This window comes from Diceros bicornis, chromosome 8, assembly GCF_020826845.1.
Source record: "Diceros bicornis minor isolate mBicDic1 chromosome 8, mDicBic1.mat.cur, whole genome shotgun sequence".
NCBI lineage: Eukaryota > Metazoa > Chordata > Mammalia > Perissodactyla > Rhinocerotidae > Diceros > Diceros bicornis.
The window spans coordinates 68,371,036-68,393,380 of NC_080747.1; positions in this window are offsets into that span (position 1 = coordinate 68,371,036).

The window sequence follows — 22,345 nt, forward strand, 5'->3', positions numbered from 1 at the left end:
AAACCAAGATAAGAAAGGAAAATAAAAGCAGATCCATAGATGACCCAGAAATTGAAATTATTAGACATAGACTTTTAAATAACTATGATTAATAAATTCCAAAAATAGAGGAAGATATGATATATTTCAACAGAGGACTGAAATCTACAAAAAATAAATCAACCCGAAAGAGTATATTAATGGAAAAATTAGGTGAATTCCCAATAAAATCTCAAGTTTACTAATAGTAATGTACCAATGACAGTTTCTTAGTTTTGACAAATGCACCATGGTAATGTAAGACGTTAACAATTGGGGAAACTGGCTGAGGGATATACAGGAACTCTCCATACCATCTAACTTTATCTAGTCTGATGATCTTTGTTTTTATCATAGAGTTTAATCTATTTATAGATATATTTAGATTCATTTTTTTATCATTTAATTTTGTGTCCTCTATTTGTTTCACTTTTCCTGTTTTCTTTTTTTTTAATTTGTTTTTCTCCTTTTTTTACCCTTTTTTGAATTCATAAAGTTTTTTCCTCCTTCATTCCTTTTTTCCTCTTCTGCTAGTTTGGAAGTTCCTCACTCTGCATCAATTGAACTCTTTTTCCGTCTACATTTGATGATAAATGTTCCAACCAATTAGAGGGAATTGGAACCTAATGTTCCAATTCCCTCTAATACTTTTGTGTATATTTCCTATAAGCAATTAAATTTTTCTACATAATTATGAAACAATCATCAAAAATCAGTAAATTAACATTGGTGTGTTACTATCATCTAATCCCTAGACCACATTCAAGTTCTACCAGATATCCCAAAAACGTCCTTTAGATGAAAACTGGATAGTTTAGAATCACATGTTGTCTTCAGTTGTCGTGTTGCTTTTGTCTTCTTTAGTTTGGAACACTTCCTCAGTCTTTCCTTGATTTTCATGACCTGGACACTTTTGAAGATTACAGGATGTCCCTCAATTTGGATTTGTCTGATGCTTCCTCACGATAAGATTCAGGTTATGAATCTTTGGCAGGAATACCAGGAAGTGATGCTGCGTTCTTCTCATTGCATCGTATCAGGTGACACATCATTTTGATTTGTCCCATTACTGATGACGATGTTCACTTGACTAAAGTAGTGTCTGCCAGCCTTCTTTACTATAGTTGTTCTTTTCCCTTTGTAATTAATACTAGAGTAGATCTTCTGCTCCCCGTCCATTTCTGTCCTGAAACTATTGGTTGGGGAAGGGCTAGAGAGGCATCAAGCCTAGCTGGAGAGAGTTGCAAAGGCCCAGAGAAGGTCATCAGAGCCCAGGAGAGTAAACAAGTTGTCTATATACAGGTAATCAATACTTTTACCATCCTCACAAACAATACAGGTCTTTAAAATATATTAAGTTGTTAACTTTTTCTCATTACTTGTATACTACTGTCCAGTTTTCCGTTCCTCTTGCATTTTTATATCAGCATTCCTTTGTGTAGAATTAGTCTGATATACCTTTTTCCATCTTTTAACTTTTACTTTTCTGCATATATTTTAGATATGTGTTTTACAAACAGTTATATAATTATTTAAAATTATTTTTTCAATTCTTATGCCATTAACCAATGATATTAAATATTCTTTGGAAATTTTTTTTTTGGTGGTTGTTGTTCTAATGGTTACTTTAGTTTATATTTAATTCTCTCTTTCTTTTGATAGTGTCTACTGACTCCTTACTAAGATCAATTACAAAGTTAGTACATTTCCACTTACTACATCTTCTTCTCCCTCCCTTCTAATACCCAGTTAATTCTTCTAACAGTTTTTCTTTTATATATCTTATTTTATTTTTATTGAGGTAACATTGGTTTATAACATTATATAAATTTCAGGTGTACATCTTTACATTTCCATTTCTGTGTAGACTATATCATGTTCACCACCCAAAGACTAATTGCCATCCATCACCATACACATGTGCCCTATCACCCCTTTCACCCACCTCCCTCCCACTTCCCCTCTGGTGACCACCAATCTAATCTCTGTATCTATGTCTATCTTTGTTTGTTTGTTGTTGTTTTTATCTTCTACTTATGAGTGAAATCATATGGTATTTGACTTTCTCCCTCTGACTTATTTCGCTTAGCATAATACCCTCAAGGTCCATCCACGTTGACGAAAACAGCAAGATTTCACCTTTTTTTTACAGCTGAGTAGTATTCCATTGTGTATATAAGCCACATCTTTATCCATTCATCCATTGATGGGCACTTAGGATGTTTCTAAGTCTTGGCTATTGTGAAAAATGCTGCAATGAACATAGGGGTGCATATATCTTTATGCATTCGTGTTTTCGTGTTCTTTGGATAAACACCCAGAAGTGGAATAGCTGCACCACGTGGTAGTTCTATTCTTAACTTTTTGAGGAATTTCCACACTGTTTTCTGTAGTGGCACCAGTTTACATTCCCAGCAGCAGTGTATGAGATACTTTAACCGTGATTAGTTGATTTGTCCACTTTAAATTTTATCTTTTGATCCTTGGCTATTAAAATATGAGGAAATCAGTATATTTGTACTACTTCCCATCTTTTCTTCTCCTCCACTTTACAATTTATAGTAATTATATCTTTTATACATTGTCAAGGTTTAAAATATTTACATTCTGTTATGCAACCATAATTCTCACATTTGTTTTATTCTTGATCCTACATCTAAATGGATTCAATTTTTATTGGCAGTCTTTTTGCTATTATTTCTCCATTCATCTGTTGATTGGCTGAAGTTCCTTCTCTGATAGTTTCTTCAAGAAGGACTCATGGGAACTATGTCCCTTGAATTCTTGCATGTTAAAAATATTTACCTATTGCCTTTTACTTGAACCAAAGTCAGGCTGGGAATGAAGTACTTGGGTCACAAGATCTCTTCTCAAAGAACTTAAAGGCGTTGCTCCTCCATCTTTTAGCATTTAATGTTGCTGTTATTAATGTTGTTTTTGGACAATCTGATATTTTTCTCCTTTTAGGTTACTTGATCTGTTTCTTAGATGCTTAAAAGAGTCTTTTGTATTTTTATTGAACTTTGACATCCAGTGATTTTACCAGGACATGAATCATATTAATCATTGTGGCAGATATTGTAGACTGCTTCATTCAATTCCATTCCCACTCCCTTTAAGTATTCTGTCTACGAAAGATTGAGAATCCCAGAATTCCCTAAAGCTCAGGTTCAGCGTGTGATTTAGCTGCCACTAAGCGCCCCTCTGAGATTCGAAAGATAGAAGAGGGCCAAGTGCAAAACTTCTTCTGCTGCTGCTCTTTTTGCTGGAAATCCCAGTCGTGCAGGCATTTGCTTTATTCTGTGGCAGCAGTACCAGACATGTCAGTGTCTGGTCCCTATATATACAAAGGTGTCAATAAACTGTGAATGGAATAACCATTTGGCTGGCATGGATCATGGCTGACTTGTTGTGATAATGGAGCCAACAACTATGGCAGTGACTTCCTGTTATGGGAAGAAATGTTTGTGTTCCCCAGAGTTCCTATGTTGAAGTCCTAACCCCCAATGTGATGGTATTAGGAAGTGGGGCTTTGGGGAAGTGATTAGGTCATGAGAGTGGAAGCCTTATGAATGGGATTAATACCTTTTAAAAGAGACCCTAGAGAGCTCCATGTGAGGATACAATGAGAAGGTGGCCATCTGTGAACCAGGAAGCAAGCCCCTACCAGATATGGAATCTGCCAGTACCTTGATCTTGTACTTCCCAGCCTCTAGAACTGTGAGAAATAAATATATTTGTTGTTTAAATCACCCAGTCTATGATTTTTGTTTTGTTTTGTTTTTCTGAGGAAGATTTGCCCTGAGCTAACATCTGTTGTCAATCTTCTTCTATTTTGTATGCGAGTCACTGCCACAGCATGGCCACTGACGAGTGGTGTAGATCCACATCTGGGAACCAAACCCGGGCCATTGAAGTGGAGCATGCCCAACTTAACCACTAAGCCATGGGACCGGCCCCCAGTCTATGATATTTTTGTAATTGCAGCCTGAATGGACTAAGACGTTTCCTGATCTCTGGATCAGGCAAAGGTGGTATGCAGACTAGTGGCTGCACACCAGGCATCTCCTTCATGATTTCCTAATTTCTTGTTCATGGTAGAAGTTGCAGCCTCCCTGATGGACCAGTTTTGTGATGGTTCTGGGAGTTACCTCTGGAAGTTCAGTCTAGAGCCTACTCCTCTACAGCCCTCTCAATTTTTGTGTAAGCATGTAACCCCATGTATTAAATTCTTCTTAAAAGAGCTAGAGTGTTTAAAGCTGTCTGCAATTGAACCTGTTTGATATAATTACTCTGTGTAATATTTTCCTGGGACATAGTATACTCGTTCCTTCTGTAGATTCAAGTCTTCTCCCTGGGAAGTCTTCTTTAATTAAATTGATATATATTATTTCTGTACTTTTAATTTTTTTGGAGAATTCACTTCTTCAGAGACCCTGATTATCAATATATTGGATCATTTTTGTCTTTGTTAAACATAACTTTTTCTCTCCAATCTGTTTTAACCATTTGTTCATTTTTACTTCATTTTGCTTGTTTTTATCAAAACATGTTTTGTCCCTCGTGTTCAGTAATCTTTTTCAGCAGTTTTTATTATTCTTTGTGCTACTTTCAATGGAGTCTGCATTTCTGTGAATTTTTTCTCTTTTACTTTTTTTTGAGGTTTGCCAACTCATGTTTCTACTCTTCTTTTGTCTTTCCATATCTTCTTTAAACTATTATATTTCTGTTTTGAACACTTATTTTTATACAGGTTATTGTGATATTAAACTTTTGAAACTTAAGGCAATATATTTGGTTACAGTTTTCTTAGGACCTAAGAAAACATTTTTCTGAGTGTTTCTTTGTCATTATTTGTAACGCCTTTCTTCTTTTTCTTATACTATTTTTGCATAGATCCTGTGCTGATTACTTTTTTATTATTCTCTATTTTTAAAAGTGTTGCATTTTTCTTGGAAACACTATTTGCAGGAGTTTTGAGTGGAGGACAGGCCAGGACAGTATTCCTGACTCACTATGTAGAGTTGTGTATATGACTTATTCAGACTAGATTTCTCCCTAGCTGGTAGAAATTGGCAGCTGTCGGTCTGCTTACAACACAGTCTGTCTTCCATCTCTCTCCCTGACATACTGCTTTCAACAAATATCTATGGGTGTGAAATTTCTCGTCTTTTTTTGCCTGCTTCTTCTTGTTAGCAAGGGATGTTTCCAGCACCAGCCTTCACGTCCTGTTTCTATTGATCCAAAGAAAGGAATGTTAATTTTTCCTGCTTAGGTAAGCTATTCTCTGGGGTTTTGCTTGAGATTTACAGCCATAGGCATTTTCTCTCATGTTCATTCAGGATCCCTCACTGAGATTTCTTGCTTTTAGCAGCTGTCCTCACACGTTGTGGTTCATGGTCACAGATTTCTCCTGGTTTTGTACAGAGTGGTGTTTGCATTTCTGTTTTTTTCTCCTACTTTTGCAGTGGTTTGTGGAAGTTTTTGGTTAGATTTAAGAGCCATAATACTCTCTGTGTCATGAAAAGAGTGATGTATTATGTAAGGTATGATCAGAAAGACTAGAAATGAAACTAGCTTCAAAACATATGTGCTGCTAAAATCTGTCTTATTACATATACAGAAATTACTTGTCCTATAATATAACAGAATTTGGGGAATGGGGAGACATTTTATATTTATATTCTCTTCTTTTTCTTCTCTTTTCTGTAGGGCTTTAGATGCCCAAAATTGCATTAATCAGACTCTTCCTCAGATGGACTGTGACCATCTGTCCAACCAAGGCTCTCTTCTGTTTTATTTCATAGTTTTTCTTTTGATCCATGTTCCTCTCTCCCATTCCTTTTCCTTGCTGTATCAGTACTCACTCTGTATATTTAATCAACCACCCTCACATAGTTTTAGTTATCTGTATATATTTTAAAAATATGTGGTGTTGTTTTGTGGATATTTGTTTATTAATTTACTTTAATGCTAATGGGCTATAAATCTCATTTTGTTTCTTACATTTTTACCAAAGATTTAATCGTTCAGGTCTATTCATGTTACTCTTCACGACATCTAACTTCTGACTGCTGCCAGTATCCAGTGTACGCATTTACTTCATTTTACTTACACACTCCCCTGGTGATGGAAACCTAGGTTGCCTTTAACTCTTTGCTGCCACAAACAACAGTCTAATGAGTGTGTTTGTATTTGTCTTTGTTTGGAACTGGAAAATTGGATATTCAAGATGGCACAAGTCATTTAGAATGGCTGTAGCATAAACTTAGGGATAATATGTACATAATGAGAACAGAGTAGGTACTTGATAAATAACTAGCTTATTACTATTTAAAATTATCTGTAAAATAAAGAGACTAGACTTTATCTCTAAGTTATAATTCTGTGCTATGAATCTGTGCATGAAAGATGCTAACTGCAGTGACTTCAGCATAAGTATTTTGTACACATATACACACACATTTATCTTCAGGCAGGATCATTTCCATATCAGGAGAAAATCTGACCCTCTTGTAAGGTGTGGTTGGTTGGTTGTTTTTTCCCAAGAGAAGTTCACGGTCCTTCATTAATTTAATGTCTGATTGGCCATTCAGTTGAAATGAAAATAGTAGCATATCATGCTAATACTTAAAGAGCTTTCTAAGTCCCTATTTTATTTAGGAAATAGAAGAGTACATTAATGCTAATGTGTCATTATGAAAAATGCTATCACTTTTCATTTTAGAAAATATACATTATATGAAATTCATACATTGAAAATATACTGTGTAGACACATGGACTCTGTTCTCTACTTTACAGTAGAGGGAATGAGTAGGGTGGTTTCTAATGAGTCAGGACCTTGCTCCAGCAGCTGAACTTCCAGGCCATGTCACTGCCTGATGGATCTTTCTCCAGGGCTTGGCTGAGCTGATTGATAAGGAGAAAGAGCACTAGGCTTGGATTCAGAAAACTAAGATTTGAATCCTGGCTTTGCCACTAACTAGCTATGCGATAAAAACATGAATCACTTAAATTCTTAGAGTCTCAATTTTCTCAACTATAAAATAGGGGTAATTGTTGATAATCTCAAGAGTAATTGGGCTCAAGCAAATCATCTATCTTTGGACCTCACTTTCATTTTTTTGCAATTCGAAGAAGCTTGGATTGATCTTCCAAACTTTCATTCTAACTCAAAAATTCTGTGAGATTATATGTGAAAGTGATTGCAAAACTGAAAATGCTACACCAAAGGGGTATAGTAAACATTCAGCTCCTCAAAGCGTGGTTAGTTCCCTCTGCCTTTTGTTATATAGTTCCTACTACTGCAGCACAGAGCACAGACCAAGTAAATGCCAAGTAAAATAGATTGCTCAAAGTACTGGATATACTGGGAAAGGCCCTGGTGATGACTTAGGGAGGGTTTTTATTCCCTTATTAATCATTTCACATCATTCACATTTTGGTTCTATACCTGGTATTGCCGTGAATCTTCTCTGAGCTGCCCTTGTATTTCCTGGTTTCCACCTTCTAAACCAGAATAAAAGATAACTGTAGCAGACATTCAACAAATATTTGTAAATTAAACTGGTTTGAATATTTTTTCACTCATTGGAACTTAGGATAGTCCCACTTTGCGATCTATTGGTATAAAATGTGCCATATCTGTGTGCAGCTTGATCATTATCATCAGTTATTAAGTGTCATTCATCAATTCATTCATTTAACATTGATGAGAATCTGTCATGTATAGGCACTGTGCTAGGTTCTGTGTATTCAATGATGAATAAGAAAATGTCTCCATTCCCTAAGCTCACAGGCTGGTGGTGAGACACACATATATTCACAATACAGTGTACTAAGTGTTATAATATACTTAGGTATAAAACAGCGAAGGCATTCGATTGAGGAGCAGTAATAGTCTGGGATGCCAGGAAAGGCTTCCAAGTGGAGGTGAAGTCTATTTGTGTACTAAGAGTTAAATTGGCGTGTAGCCGACAGAATGGTGGGGAAGGGCAATTTGATTAGAACTCTGAATGTCCCTCCGGAAGAACATGACCAAAGTCATGGAGTAGTTAAGGAACTTAGCAGGTACCAGGTGGAGCTAGTGATTTATTTTGGCTGTAGCAGAGGGTGCAAGTGAGGCAATGCTCATAGTACGTAGAGCATGGATTCAAGGGTCAGCAGGCTGGGTTTGACTCCAACCTCAGCCGCTTTCTAGATGTATGACCCTGGGAAGTTACTCAGTCTTTCTGTGTGTCAATTTTGTCCTCTGAAAAGTGAGAAAATTAATTATGTATACTTTATAGGTACAGAGTGAGGTTTACATGAGATAGTCAATTTAAAAAGCTTAGAATAGTGCCTCAAATGTGATAAGTGATCAAAGTGTTAGCTATTATTATTATGAAGGGATAATGGGAAATGAAGTTGGAAAGGCAGTTAGGGGCTAGAAACATGAGGAGTTGGATTTTATTCTATAGGTAATGATGAGTCTTTAAAGGAATTTAAGCAGGGAAAAGATATGGTCCGATTTGTTTATAATTTCTTTTCTTTTCTTTTTTTTTTTTTGGTGAGGAAGATTGGCCCTGAGCTAACATCTGTGCCAATCTTCCTCTGTTTTATATAGGCGATGCCACCACAGCATGGCTTGACGAGCGGTGTGTAGCTGCACGCCCGGGATCTGAACCAGTGAACCCCATACTGCAGAAGCGGAGCAGGCGAACGTAACCACTGTGCTGCTGGGTGGCCCCTGGTCAGATTTGCTTAGAAAGGACTCCAGCTGCTGTGTGTAGCATGGACCAGAGGTAATGAGACCATGGTTTAGTTCAGTTTGTTCATTAACTCACTTATTCATTCGACAGTGAGCTGACTGAGGGTCAACTCTACACCAGGCGCTGCTGCTGCACAATCATCCAGGTGAGAGACGATGGGGTCCTGAATGAAACAGAATGATAGGATAGAGAGGAGTAGGATTTGAGAGACGTTTAGAAGAAGGCATGCCAAAACTTGATGCCTGATTGTATGTACAGAGGAAGATGTTTAGACAGATTCTGTTTATTGCGTGAGCTTTTGGGTAGAGGAAATGTCTATTTGGATAGCCGGAACTATCTGGAGTAGGAGCCAGTGTCTTGAGGGAAGGAGTTGAATTCAGCCTTGAACAGGATCAACCCGAATATGGAGATGATAAAGCCCAGGAAAGTGACGAGATTGCCTGGTGGGTAGAGTGCAGTGGGCATACCCCAAGGAATACAGCTATTTAAGCTGTTGTGGAGAAAGGGAGGTCAGGAAAGGGAATTGAGCAAGACTTAGCCCAGAGGAGGATTAAGGAGAGAGTGATGGCTAAGAAGAGAGTGTGGTCTGCATGGCCAAATTGTATGAAGAATTTAATAAAGATAAGGACTACATAGAGACTTTAGATTTGATCAGGACCTTGAATGTTATAAGAGATCTAAGGAACTACAATTTCAGTGAAGAAGCAGAAGTGGAAGCAGGATTGCAGTGAGTTAGGGAGTGAATAGCAGGTGAGGAAGAAGATAGAGTGAAAGGAGATTAGCGTCTCAAGAAGCAACTCTAAATTAGGCTTGATTATGGTCCCCAGGGAGAGTATTGGTCCTGCGGTAAGTGGTGCTTCCCACCAGCACTCCACCTTAAGCCTTGTGGTTCCCCTGGCCAGAGACCCCATCACCATCTCTGGTCTGACAGCAAGAGGACCACACACTGATAGTCTTATTTCTCTCAGAATGTGGGGCAAGGTCATCAGAATGAGGGGAGGAGGGGATTGGGGCAAGGGTTCAGAACAGCCCTTGAGGGGAATGTGAGTGGGAGCTGACTCAGGACAGGTTGAGAAATGGTGCTGTGAATTCAGCTGAGATCATAAAACATAAATCTGCAGGGCACCAATCTGTAGGGTTGTGTGGTTCTCTCCAGCTGTGCTTGGTAGTCTTAGTGTAGGCATAGAGAAGATGGATTACTGGGGGAATCTGGAGTTGGAGATTGGCAGGGGGTATGTGGCAGAAGGCAAAGGGTCGAAGAAGTTGAAGGTGCTGACAAGAGAGAGGTTGAAATGATGCACCATGGGGTCCTGGCTCAGTGGGGAAGGAAAGGAAGCCGGGGGGCTGATGGAGTAGTAGAGAATGGAGGGATCAAGGGAACAGAGGTCTCCATGAGGTCAAAATGCTGGTGAAAAAATGGAATAGGGTGTGAGAGAGCTGGACCTCCTTCTCCTCATCCCAGTTTCAGCATGACTGTAATTAGTTAGTGCTGCTGTCATGGCCCTGCCTAGTGTACATTTTAATGATGAAAAACATTGTTACAAATGGGCATTAAATGTGCCATTAAAATAGTTCTGCTCTACATTCGAGTATGCTCAACGAAACGTACCAGACTCAATTGACTATTGGAATGAGAAAGGAAGGAGAAACGTAAGGAGCTAGCCAAAAATAACCAAGTCACTTTTTGTAAATTGCTTAAAACCATTAAATAAATTAAGCTGCTGTGGGGTGTATGCACACATTTCATGGAGTTCCAATTTAGCAATTACTGTTGCTGCAGCAAAATCAATAAAATATGCATCCGCAATCATACAGAGAAAACATGTCCAAGGGAATTCAACGTTGGGTTTTGATTCAGAAAATATTCTTAGATAAGGTCAACTAATTAAAATGTATCAGGTTTGACAGAGGTTATAGAAAGATGGCAGCATAGGCAAACTCTGAACTCACCTCCTCCCGCGGAAACAGCCAACTTACAACTACTCGTGGAAAATATACCACTGAGACAGAACTGAAAACTGGATAAGAGGAACTTCTGCAACAGCGGACAATCCTAACTGAGGTAGAAGAGGCAGAGACTCCCTTCTGGAGAGGAAAAACGCCGCCTTCACAAGCCGCAGTGTCTCACGGCTTCCCGGGAGCAGCTCACAGGTACGCAGCCTCCCTGGAGGCGCGGGGCCCTGAGCCGGGGAGCGTCCCCGCTGTGGGCATTTTGTGGACCCAGCACAATCGAGACCAGCGGCATAATATCTGACTTTGCCTGCTACTAAAACATTGGGGAATACCCCCAGAAAAGCTGGTTCACAAAGAAACTAAAACCGGCTCTTAAAGGGCCCATGCGCAAACTCACCCGTTTCAGAAAGCATCCTAAAATCACCAGAAAGAAAGGTGCACAGTGCTTTGGTGAAAAGAGACTCACCTAATAGGCCGTGAGTGCATCTCGGTGAGGGGTGAGACCTCTCCAGGGACTGGGACATTGGCGGCGGCCATTGTTGTGGCCTGGTGTGGGCGTGCTGACACAGATGCCATTGGCGTTCTCCCTGAGGCCTGCAAGCCCAGGGTCGGCCTCACCCGCTAGAGCACGGATTTAATCCAGCTCAGCCAGGGCAGGCAGCCCACCCTAGAGACTGGCCCCACCCAACAACAAGCCCTCAGGCAACGTGTGGGCCTGCATAGATTGGTGACTGGATTCTCTGCAGCCTGGCAACTGAGCTGACTTCAGTGGGGCAGGGCGTGCACAAGGAGCGGGTAGAGAATGTGGGGTGGTGGTGGAGTGTGTGGGGCTCCCGCCGTGGAGAGACTGGGTCCGCTTGGGGAGGTTGGGGCGTGCACACGGGGCAGGACTGTGTTGACTGTGTGTGTGGACCTGTGGGCAACAGGGCTTGTCAGCTGCAGAAGACTTGTGCTTCTCAAAGACTCACATAGGTGGGGTTTGCCCCACCTTCCAAAGCCTGAAACAATTGGGTGCTCCTGTGCCTGAGGCCAGTCCCACCCAGCTGCAATCCTCAGAGAGCTGACAAGAGACCTACAGGCTGGAGGCTTATAGCAATTGTAAGGCCCTGAGCCAAACAACCTGCCACGCTGGGGGCCTACTCACTTAAAAGAAATACTGCAACACAAATGCGGTATTAGAACTTGCAGCCAACTGTGCTGGGGCTCCCCACACCTGATAAAGAGACTGAAGGGCCCGCAACAACTACAAGCAGCTGAGCATTACAACAGCTGGCCAGGAGCATAACTTGGCCTCCCTGGGTGCCTACAGGGAGAGCAAACAGGCCACAACAGAAGGACACACGTAGCCCACAGAGGGGTCACCCCTGGAACATTGAGAACTGAGGGAAGCACACGGCAGGCCTCCTAAGCCATCACTTACATAAGGTCACCTATCCAAGAGCAGGAGATGTAGCTGACCTACCTAATACATAGACACAAGCACAGGGAAACAGGCAAAATGAAGAGGCAAAAGAATACATTCCAAGTAAGGGAACAGGACAAAACCCCAGAAAAGGAACTAAGTGAAACAGAAATGAGCAACCTACCCGACAGAGAGTTCAAACTAAGAGTGTTAAGGATGCTCACTGATGTGGGGAGAAGAATAGATGAACTCAGTGCGAATGTCAACAAAGAATGGAAGATATAAAAAAGAACCAATCAGAAATGAAGAATACAATACTGGAAATGAAAAATTCATTAGAGGGACTCAAAAGCAGAGTAGAGGATACAGAAGAACGGATCTGTGAGCTGGACGAAAGACTAGAAGAAATTACCCAAGGTGAACAGGTAAAAGAGAAAAGAATTAAAAAGAGTGAGGACAGTCTAAGGGACCTCTGGGACAACATCAAGCACACTAACATCCGTGTTATAGGTGTCCTGGAAGGAGAAGAGCGAGACAAAGGGGCAGAGAATCTTTTTCAAGAAATAATAGATGAAAACTTCCCTAACCTAAGGAAGGAAACAGACATCCAGGTACAGGAAGCACAGAGAGCCCCGAAAAAGATAAACCCAAAGAGGCCCACACCAAGACACATCATAATCAAAATGTCCAGAATTAAAGATAAAGAGAGAATCTTAAAAGCTGCAAGAGAAAGTCAAGTTACATACAAAGGAAACCCCATAAGGCTATCAGCTGACTTCTCAGTAGAAACCTTACAGGCTAGAAGAGAGTGGCACGATATATTTAAAGTGCTAAAAGGAAACAACTTACAGCCAAGAATACTCTACCCAGCAAGGTTATCATTCAAAATGGAAGGAGAGATCAAAATTTTCCCAGATAAGCAAAAATTAAAGGAGTTTGTCACCAAGAGACCAGTACTACAAGAAATGTTAAAGGGACTGATTTAAGGGGAAAAGAGAAGACCACAAATAGGAAAAATTACCTATTTCCATGATAAGAGGGTAATGGATACAAATGCACAAAAAAGAGGTTAGATATGATATCAAAAACATAAAAGGAACGGGGAAGGGAGTTAAAGAGTAGAGCTTTCAGACAGAGGTCAAACTAAAGAGACCATCAATTCTGTATAGAAGAAGGAAGGAACAGAGAAGGACTACTAAAACACTGAGGAAAAAAAGTTAAAAAATGGCAGTAAGTACATACTTATCAATAGCTACTTTAAACGTCAATGGACTAAATGCTCCAATTAAAAGGCATAGGGTGGCTGACTGGATAAAAAAACAAGACCCATATATATACTGCATACAAGAGACACACTTCAGACCTAAAGACACTCACAAACTGAAAGTGAAGGGATGGAAAAAGATACTCCATGCAAATGGCAATGAAAAGAAAGCTGGGGTAGCAATACTCATATCAGACAAAATAGACTTTAAAACAAAAACTAAAAAGAGACAAAGAAGGTCATTCCATAATGATCAAGGGAACAATCCAACAAGAGGATATAAAGCTTGTAAATATCTACGCACCCAATGTAGGTGCACCTAAATATATAAAGCAATTATTAACAGACATAAAAACAGAAATAGACAGTAACACAATAATAGTAGGGGACTTTAACACTCCACTTACACCAACGGATAGATCATCCAAACAGAAGATCAATAAGGAAACATTGGCCTCAAACGACACACTAGAACAGATGGACCTAGTAGATATATACAGAGCATTCCATCCAAAAACCGAAGAATACACGTTCTTTTCAAATGCACATGGAACATTCTCCAGGATTGATCACATATTAGGCCACAAAACAAGTCTCCATAAATTTAAGAAGGTTGAAATAATACCAAGCATCTTTTCTGACCACAACGGTATGAAACTAGAAATCAACTATAGGAAGAAAATCAGAAACGCCACAAATACGTGGAGATTAAACAAAATGCTACTGAACAATGACTGGGTTAACGAAGAAATCAAAGAAGAAATCAAAAAATACCTGGAGGCAAATGAAATGAAAATACGGCATACCAGAACTTATAGGATACAGCAAAAGCGGTTCTAAGAGGGAAGTTTATAGCGATACAGGCCTATCTCAACAAACAAGAAAAATCTCAAATAAACAATCTAACAATGCACCTAAAGGAACTGGAAAAAGAAGAACAAACCAAGCCCAAAATCAGTAGAAGAAGGGAAATAATAAAAATCAGAGCAGAAATAAATGAAATAGAGACCAAAAAAACAATAGAAAAAATTAATAAAACCAAGAGCTGGTTCTTTGAAAAGATCAACAAAATTGTCAAACCTTTAGGTAGACTCACCAAGAATAAAAGAGAGAAGGCACAAATAAGTAAAATCAGAAATGAAAGAGGAGAGGTTACAACAGACACCTCAGAAATACCAAAGATTATAAGAGAATACTATGAAAAGCTATATGCCAACCAATGTGACAATCTGGAAGAAATGGATAAATTCTTAGACTCATACAACCTTCCAAAACTGGATCAAGAAGAAGTAGAGAATTTGAATAGACCAATCACCAGTAAGGAGATTGAAACAGTAATCACAAACCTCCCCCAAAATAAAAGTCCAGGACCAGACGGCTTCCCTGGTGAATTCTACCAAACATTCGAAGAAGACTTAATACCTATCCTTCTCAAACTCTTCCAAAAAATTAAGGAGGAGTGGAAGTTCCCTAACTCATTCTATGAAGCTGACATTACCCTGATACCAAAACCAGACAAGGACAACACAAAAAAAGAAAATTACAGGCCAATATCACTGATGAACATCGACGCAAAAATCCTCAACAAAATACTAGCAAATTGCATACAACAATACGTTAAAAAGATTATACACCATGATCAAGTGGGATTTATTCCAGGTACGCAGGGATGGTTTAACATTTGCAAATCAATCAACGTAATACACCACATTAATAAAATGAAGAATAAAAATCACATGATCACCTCAATAGATGCAGAGAAAGCATTTGACAAGATACGGCATCCATTTATGATAAAAACTCTGAATAAAATGGATATAGAAGGAAAGTACCTCAACATAATAAAGACCATATATGAGAAACCCACAGCTAATATCATCCTCAATGGTGAAAAACTGAAAGCTATCCCTCTAAGAACAGGAACCAGACAAGGATGCCCACTCTCATCACTCCTATTTAACACAGTACTGGAAGTCCTAGCCAGAGCAATCAGGCAAGTGAAAGAAATAAAAGGTATCCAAATTGGAAAGGAAGAAGTGAAACTGTCACTATTTGCCGATGACATGATTTTATAAATAGAAAACCCTAAAGAATCCACCAGAAAACTTTTAGAAGTAATAAACGATTATGGTAAAGTTGCAGGATACAAAATCAACATACAAAAATCATTTGCATTTCTATACACTAACAACGAAGTAGCAGAAAGAGAAATTAAGAATACCATCCCATTTACAATTGCAACAAAAAGAATAAAATACCTAGGAATAAATTTAACCAAAGAGGTGAAAGAGCTGTACACGGAAAACTATAAAACATTTCTGAAAGAAATTGAAGAAGACACAAAGAAATGGAAAGATATTCCGTGCTCTTGGATTGGAAGAATTAACATAGTTAAGATGTCCATACTTCCTAAAGCCATCTATAGATTCAGTGCCATCCCTATCAAAGTTCCAACAACATTTTTCACAGAAATAGAACAAAGAATCCTAAAATTTATTTGGAACAACAAAAGACCCCAAATAAGTAAAGGAATCCCGAGAAAAAAGAACAAAGCTGGAGGTATCACACTCCCTGATTTCAAAATATACTACAAAGCTATAGTAACCAAAACAGCATGGTACTGGCACAAAAACAGACACACAGATCAATGGAATAGAGTCGAAAGCCCAGAAATAAACCCACACATCTATGGACAGCTAATCTTTGACAAAAGAGCCAAGAACATACAATGGAGAAAAGAAAGTCTCTTCAACAAATGGTGTTGGGAAAACTGGACAGCCACATGCAAAAAAATGAAAGTAGACCCTTACCTTACACCATACACAAAAATTAACTCAAAATGGATTAAAGACTTGAATGTAAGAACTGAAACTATGAAACTTCTAGAAGAAAACATAGGCACTACGCTCTTTGACATCGGTCTCAGCAACATATTTTCAAGCACCATGTCTGACCGGGCAAGAGAAACAATAGAAAAAATAAACAAATGGGACTACATCAAACTAAAAAGCTTCTGCACAGCAAAGGAAACCATCAACAAAACGAAAAGACAACCTAACAATTGGGAGAAGATATTTGCACACCATACATCTGATAGGGCTTAATCTCCAAAATATACAAAGAACTCATGCATCTCAACAACAAAAAAACTACCAACCCAATTAAAAAATGGGCAAAAGACCTGAACAGACATTTCTCCAAAGAAGATATACAGATGGCCAACAGGCACATGAAAAGATGTTCAAAATCATTAACTATCAGGGAAATGCAAATCAAAACTACAATGAGATATCACCTCACGCCCGTCAGAATGGCTATAATTAACAAGACAGGAAACAACATGTGTTGGAGAGGATGTGGAGAGAAGGGAACTCTCATACACTGCTGGTGGGAGTGCAAACTGGTGCAGCCACTATGGAAAACAGTGTGGAGATTCCTCAAGAAATCAAGGATAGAACTACCATATGATCCAGCTATTCCACTGCTGGGTATTTCTCCAAAGAACTTGAAAACACCAATTTGTAAAGGTACATGCACCCCTGTGTTCATTGTAGCGTTATTCACAATAGCCAAGACTTGGAAGCAACCTAAGTGCCCATCAAGGGACGAATGGATAAAGAAGCTGTGGTATATATACACAATGGAATACTACTCAGCCATAAGAAACGATGAAATCCAGGCATTTGTGACAACATGGATGGACATTGAGGGTATAATGCAAAGTGAAATAAGTCAGAGGGAGAAGGTCAAATACCGTATGATTTCCTTCATTAAGTAGTAGATAACAACAACAATAAACAAACACATAGAGACAGAGACTGGACTGATGGTTTCCAGAGGGGAAGGGGGGAGGGAGGAGGGCGAAAGGGATAATTCAGCACAGTTGTGTGGTGATGGGTTGTAATTAGTATTTGGGTGGTGAACATGATGTAATCTATGCAGAAATAGAAGTATAATGATGTACACCTGAAATTTATACAATGTTATAAACCAATGTTACTACAATAAACAAAAAATTAAAAAAAATGTATCAGGTTTAGCACTGGACTGTGGTTGGTGAAAACTTTTTTGAGGTGCTTTTAGTTTTTTAATCAATTATAATACATCGTTCAAAACTGAAAGTGGTATAAAAGGCGTACACTGAAAAGTCTCAGTCCCACCTTATCCTTATCCACCCTGTTCCCTTTGATCCTATTTTTATTCCTCCAGTGTTTCCTTCTGCCAATCCAAGCAGATACACATATGTGTAGTCTTATTCTCTTGCCTTTCTTGCATGGAGGTTTACACACCATAAACACTGCTAAGCACCTTGATTTTGTCTCCCATTTAACAATATATCTAGAGATATCTCCCTATCAGTTTATAGACATTAATTTTTTTTTTTTAAATCTGTGTAGTATGTCATGATGTAGATGTTCCATAATTTAACCAATCCTGCTTGGGTAGTTACCAATATTTTTCCAGTATTTCATAAAATAGGTTACTTTATGAGAGTCCAAGTGTGTGGTGGAAAAAGTCTCAGATATATGATTGCTGAGTTAAAGGATGAATGCACCTGTAATTTGGGTAGCTGTTGCCAGATTCCACTACAAAAGGATTTGCGCTCCCACTAGTTGAAAGTACTTGTTAGGGGAAATATTTTAATGCTGAGTTTATTTACTAACAACACAGTTTGAGGTCCAAGTCAGGTGATTTTTGAAAGGTTGTCAAGATATTGTGAAAAGAACGAACACCATGCATAGGGTCAGGGGCGGTGCTAGTATTTCACTCTGAACCAAATCTATGAGATTTCTTGTGATGATTGATGTAGGCACAGGGTGCGACAATGCTGCATCACCAGCTCTAACATTTGTAGAGATTTTTAATTTACAAAGTGCTTCAACATTCATCTATTTAATATACATTTATTAAGCACCTACTTAGTATATGCTTGCCGAATGAGGGATATGAGTGTTGCTTCTTTCTCTCTTTTACATATAGAGTGGTCTTCAAAATTTGCTCATGTGTACCCATTAAGAGAAGTTTGAAAAATTTCCTATCTCCTTATATATTTTAAGAGTAAATAGAATACTTGAAAGGATGCACTTCCATTGTATTGTAAATATTGGCCTTTTAAATAAAATACTGTAAATACTGAATTTTTACGCGAAATTGTTACATCACCCTTTAAAATGCATCCAATGGACTCTAAGTACTGATCTAATATCCACCATCACCCTATTTAAAAATATACAAATAAACTCTCGTTTAACAGGCTGAACTTTCACACCATTTATTTTTCTTTTGAACTCATATTTTCATTCCAATTCCCCCATAAGAGTTTTATCTTTCTGTAATATATTTTATGCTTGAAAGTCTTATGGACCACTGTATTATAATTCTCTGCTACAAAATATGTATATACATTGACATTTTAATTAATTTCTTTTCTCTAGACATCAAGCTGTAAATGTTAAAATATTATTGACTGAATTATTATGATGAATATTATTAGTATACCATTGGTCAAAAAACATAAGTATATGACACATTTTGATAAAAAATTTTAAAACACAAATTTTCACTAAAGATGCATTTCTTACAAGGTGTCTGGGGCAATATTTTTCAAATTTGCTCAATTAAATTTCAGTTTAACTGAATTGTGGATGTCTCAGTATTGCTAGAATGAGACAGGGTTCAGCATCATTTCTATTCCTAGTTTTCATTTTTATAAATGAAAACACTGAAATACTTGTTCAGTAAACGTGAAGATGGAAGGGAGGAAGTTTTGTTACAGCAATGTTTCTTAATTGTCTGAAATTCTGATATATATCCAAACCAATAAACAAAAAGTATTTTTAATGATCCATTAGCTGACAATTCAGTTAGGTCTTCCTTCAATGTGGATGAAAGAAAAGATCTGCAAAACCACGACAGACACAAATATTTTCTAAGTGTCTATTTGTTTGTTACCCTTGAGGCCCTTATGCCCTGGGGCGAGGCACCTTCGGTAAGATTAGAAAAGAGAGAAAAGCATACTTTTTTTGTAAGAACGGAGAAATGAAAGAGGAAGCGAGAAATAAGAACTCGTTCATTTTCTGTAAGCTTCTTCTCAGGCAAAATTAGTTTTAGGAAAGAGTATATACAGAAGTTGAGGATCTGGAAAACAATTCCCTTAAAACCTCCCCTGACCACACATCCCTTGGAAAGATCTTTTGTATTTCTGGAGGTGCACATATTTCGGTTTAAAGACCACTGGTCTATCTGACCTCTCGTAGAAGAAGTTCAAAACCAGGTCACCAGGTAGGTGGAAGGCTGGGGTCAAGGAAGAGCATCAAACAAGGGCTGTCAAGAAACCAGGAAGATGAGAGTGAGGAGGAGGGGATACGCCAGCCAGGGAGAAGTACCTGAAGGAATTTCACTGTGACAATGTCGCAGACTGTTTATGTAGTCTAGTACGGGTATCCCAAGGTGAGCCGGGTTTATTTAAAATGACTGGAACAAAACATAAAATCACCAGAAAACGCATTTTACCAAGTCTCCTTAGTACATTACACCACAATCACTTCTTCACATGCCTACTGTGTATGTTAGGATCTGAGACAGCCACGAATAAGAAGTGGCATCTTGGTAAAGCACGCAAGCTAGAGGCAGAGTGCTTTGCCTTGAACCCTGATTCCAATTTGTTTATGAACCCAGGCAAGTTGCTAACTGTTCTAAGAATCACTTTTCTATGTCTGCTAATAATTATACCCAGCCCGTGTGGTTTTTGTGAGAATTGAATAAAATAATCTAAGTAAAGCTACGAGCATAGCGCCAGGTCATTCAATATTTATTTAACCAAAAATGCTAATTCAGCTAAATACAAACTAATAAGGGGAGACAGCTATGCAAATATATAAGGGCAATAAAGTGTTACACTACAGATGTATGAGGTAAGTACTATTAATCCCATTATACAGATGTGGAAGTGGAGGTTATAGGCATTTAAGCTATATGCTTAAGATTACCAAACAGTAAGTGGAAAGGACAAACTTGACTCAGAGGTTGGACCCCTCGTAGTCTCTTAAGGTATGTAGTGGCAGCACCCTGCTGGGTCCTGTAGACCAAAATATCCCCAGGTCAGTGCAGCTGAGAGAATAGTTACAACTGCTCACTTAGCGCCGGCTGCCTACAGCTGAGCCTTTTGGTCCTTGGCCTGTGAATGTCTCGCCATCTCTGCAGGCCAGGGAGAACATCCTCCTATGCATGAAGGGCATTCCAAGGTCAACAAAGTGCTTCAAGCTCTATAAAGAAAACAGCTATATAAATGGATGTTCTTGTTAAGATAATAAAGCTCAAAAGACCACTTTTAAAAAGAGAGGTCACCTGGAGGCTTACCAGGAAAAGCCAGATGCCCCAGATGTGCTATTTAACCTCCAGTTTTCGTAAAATATACACATACTACAGGAGTATATCTTTAATTATTTTACTTTTAGAAAATGATGACTCTAACATTGTTTAAATACATTAAGTCAATTCCTATTATTAGAAGCAAAGTGTCTTGCATTTTACAGGTGCCGAGGCTGGTAGGAATGGATTAACCAGAAGGCTCATTAAACGTATCACCACTGTTGGCCAAATTGTGTAAACTCTTTGGAGTATGCTACAGTTCCTATCGTCTACTGTTGTGCATTCACAGTGGAGCATGCCTCAGTGTATTTCCTTGTTTTGAATAAATTGTGGTATTAAATTCCCTTCATCAGAAAGGGAAAATGATTTGACCCTCACATTCCTCAGGGCTGAACTCAAACTTTGGAGACACACTTCAAAGCTCTGTAAATAATATGAGTAACACTCTGGACCCTTCTGAGGTGGGAGGGAAATTCCCTTTCTGAAGAACACCCAAGTCTTTAAAAAGAAATGGTCGGGTTTAAATATCTCACTGTTTTTCTTGTTTGAGGCTCCATGCTGAGGATTTTATTTTCCTTTGCAATGCTTATGCTGCCGCAGCCCTTTTCTCAGAGGTTGGCCGGTGATAGTGCGCAGGGCCCGCTCACAGGTTCTCTGAGCAAGTTTATTTGTAGTGTGGCCGGGGGCGGGTTGAAGATTCCATTATGATGCGGGAGGCTCCCCAAGTTTGGAATATCAATGGCACTTCAAAGGGCTAGAGCTGCGAATTAGCAGTCAGTCTTCTTCACAGGCCCCAGAATAGAATAAAAAAACCCACCAAGAGATGTGTTTCAAGATAGGAAACGGAGAGAATTTTCTTCAAGGACCCTAATTGTAAAGTGGGCACCCCAGGTCTTCATAGATGTCCTGGCGTCTCACTGGGCACAGCAGACTGTCATGGATTTTGCAGAAGCCCCTCAAGGCTCCCAGACTGAAATCTTAAACACGGTATTGGACTCCTCCCCAGTCCGCCAAATTCCCTCGAATCCATTAACGTTTAACCCCTACTGAAAAGGGTAGTACTTAGAAAAAGGGTAACTCAAAACTATTTACCCTAATTTATTTATTTGCAAAAGGCTAAACACCATACTAATCTCAAAGTCTTCTGAAGTATTCTTTTTCTCTTAAATCCCACCCCCTGTCTTTCTCCGCTGGGGTCTGTCCTATAGCAAAAATAGGGGAGAATGAAAGTTAGGGCTTTTTTTCCCTCAAGTCTGCAAAACGAGTCAGCGTCAGTCTGGCTACGGTCAGGCAAGCAAAACAAAACAAAACAGAATCCTGAGCCTTCTGCTCATTTTGCTATGAGATTTGTTTAAGTAGCTCTAGAATCTGACATTCGAGCCAACTCAGAATACTAGGAATGTATAGCCCCAGGAATCACACCCTGTATCTGCGCCTCTCTCTCCAATCCCGTTTAAAAGAAAACGAAAAGGATGCACAGCGGGGAGGCCCTGGACTGCATGAGTACATGTATTGCTCTGTGTCTGGCTAGTCGGTGGTCATGGTCATGGTTATTTCCCCAGCCTAATGCCCTGAACACCCCCCT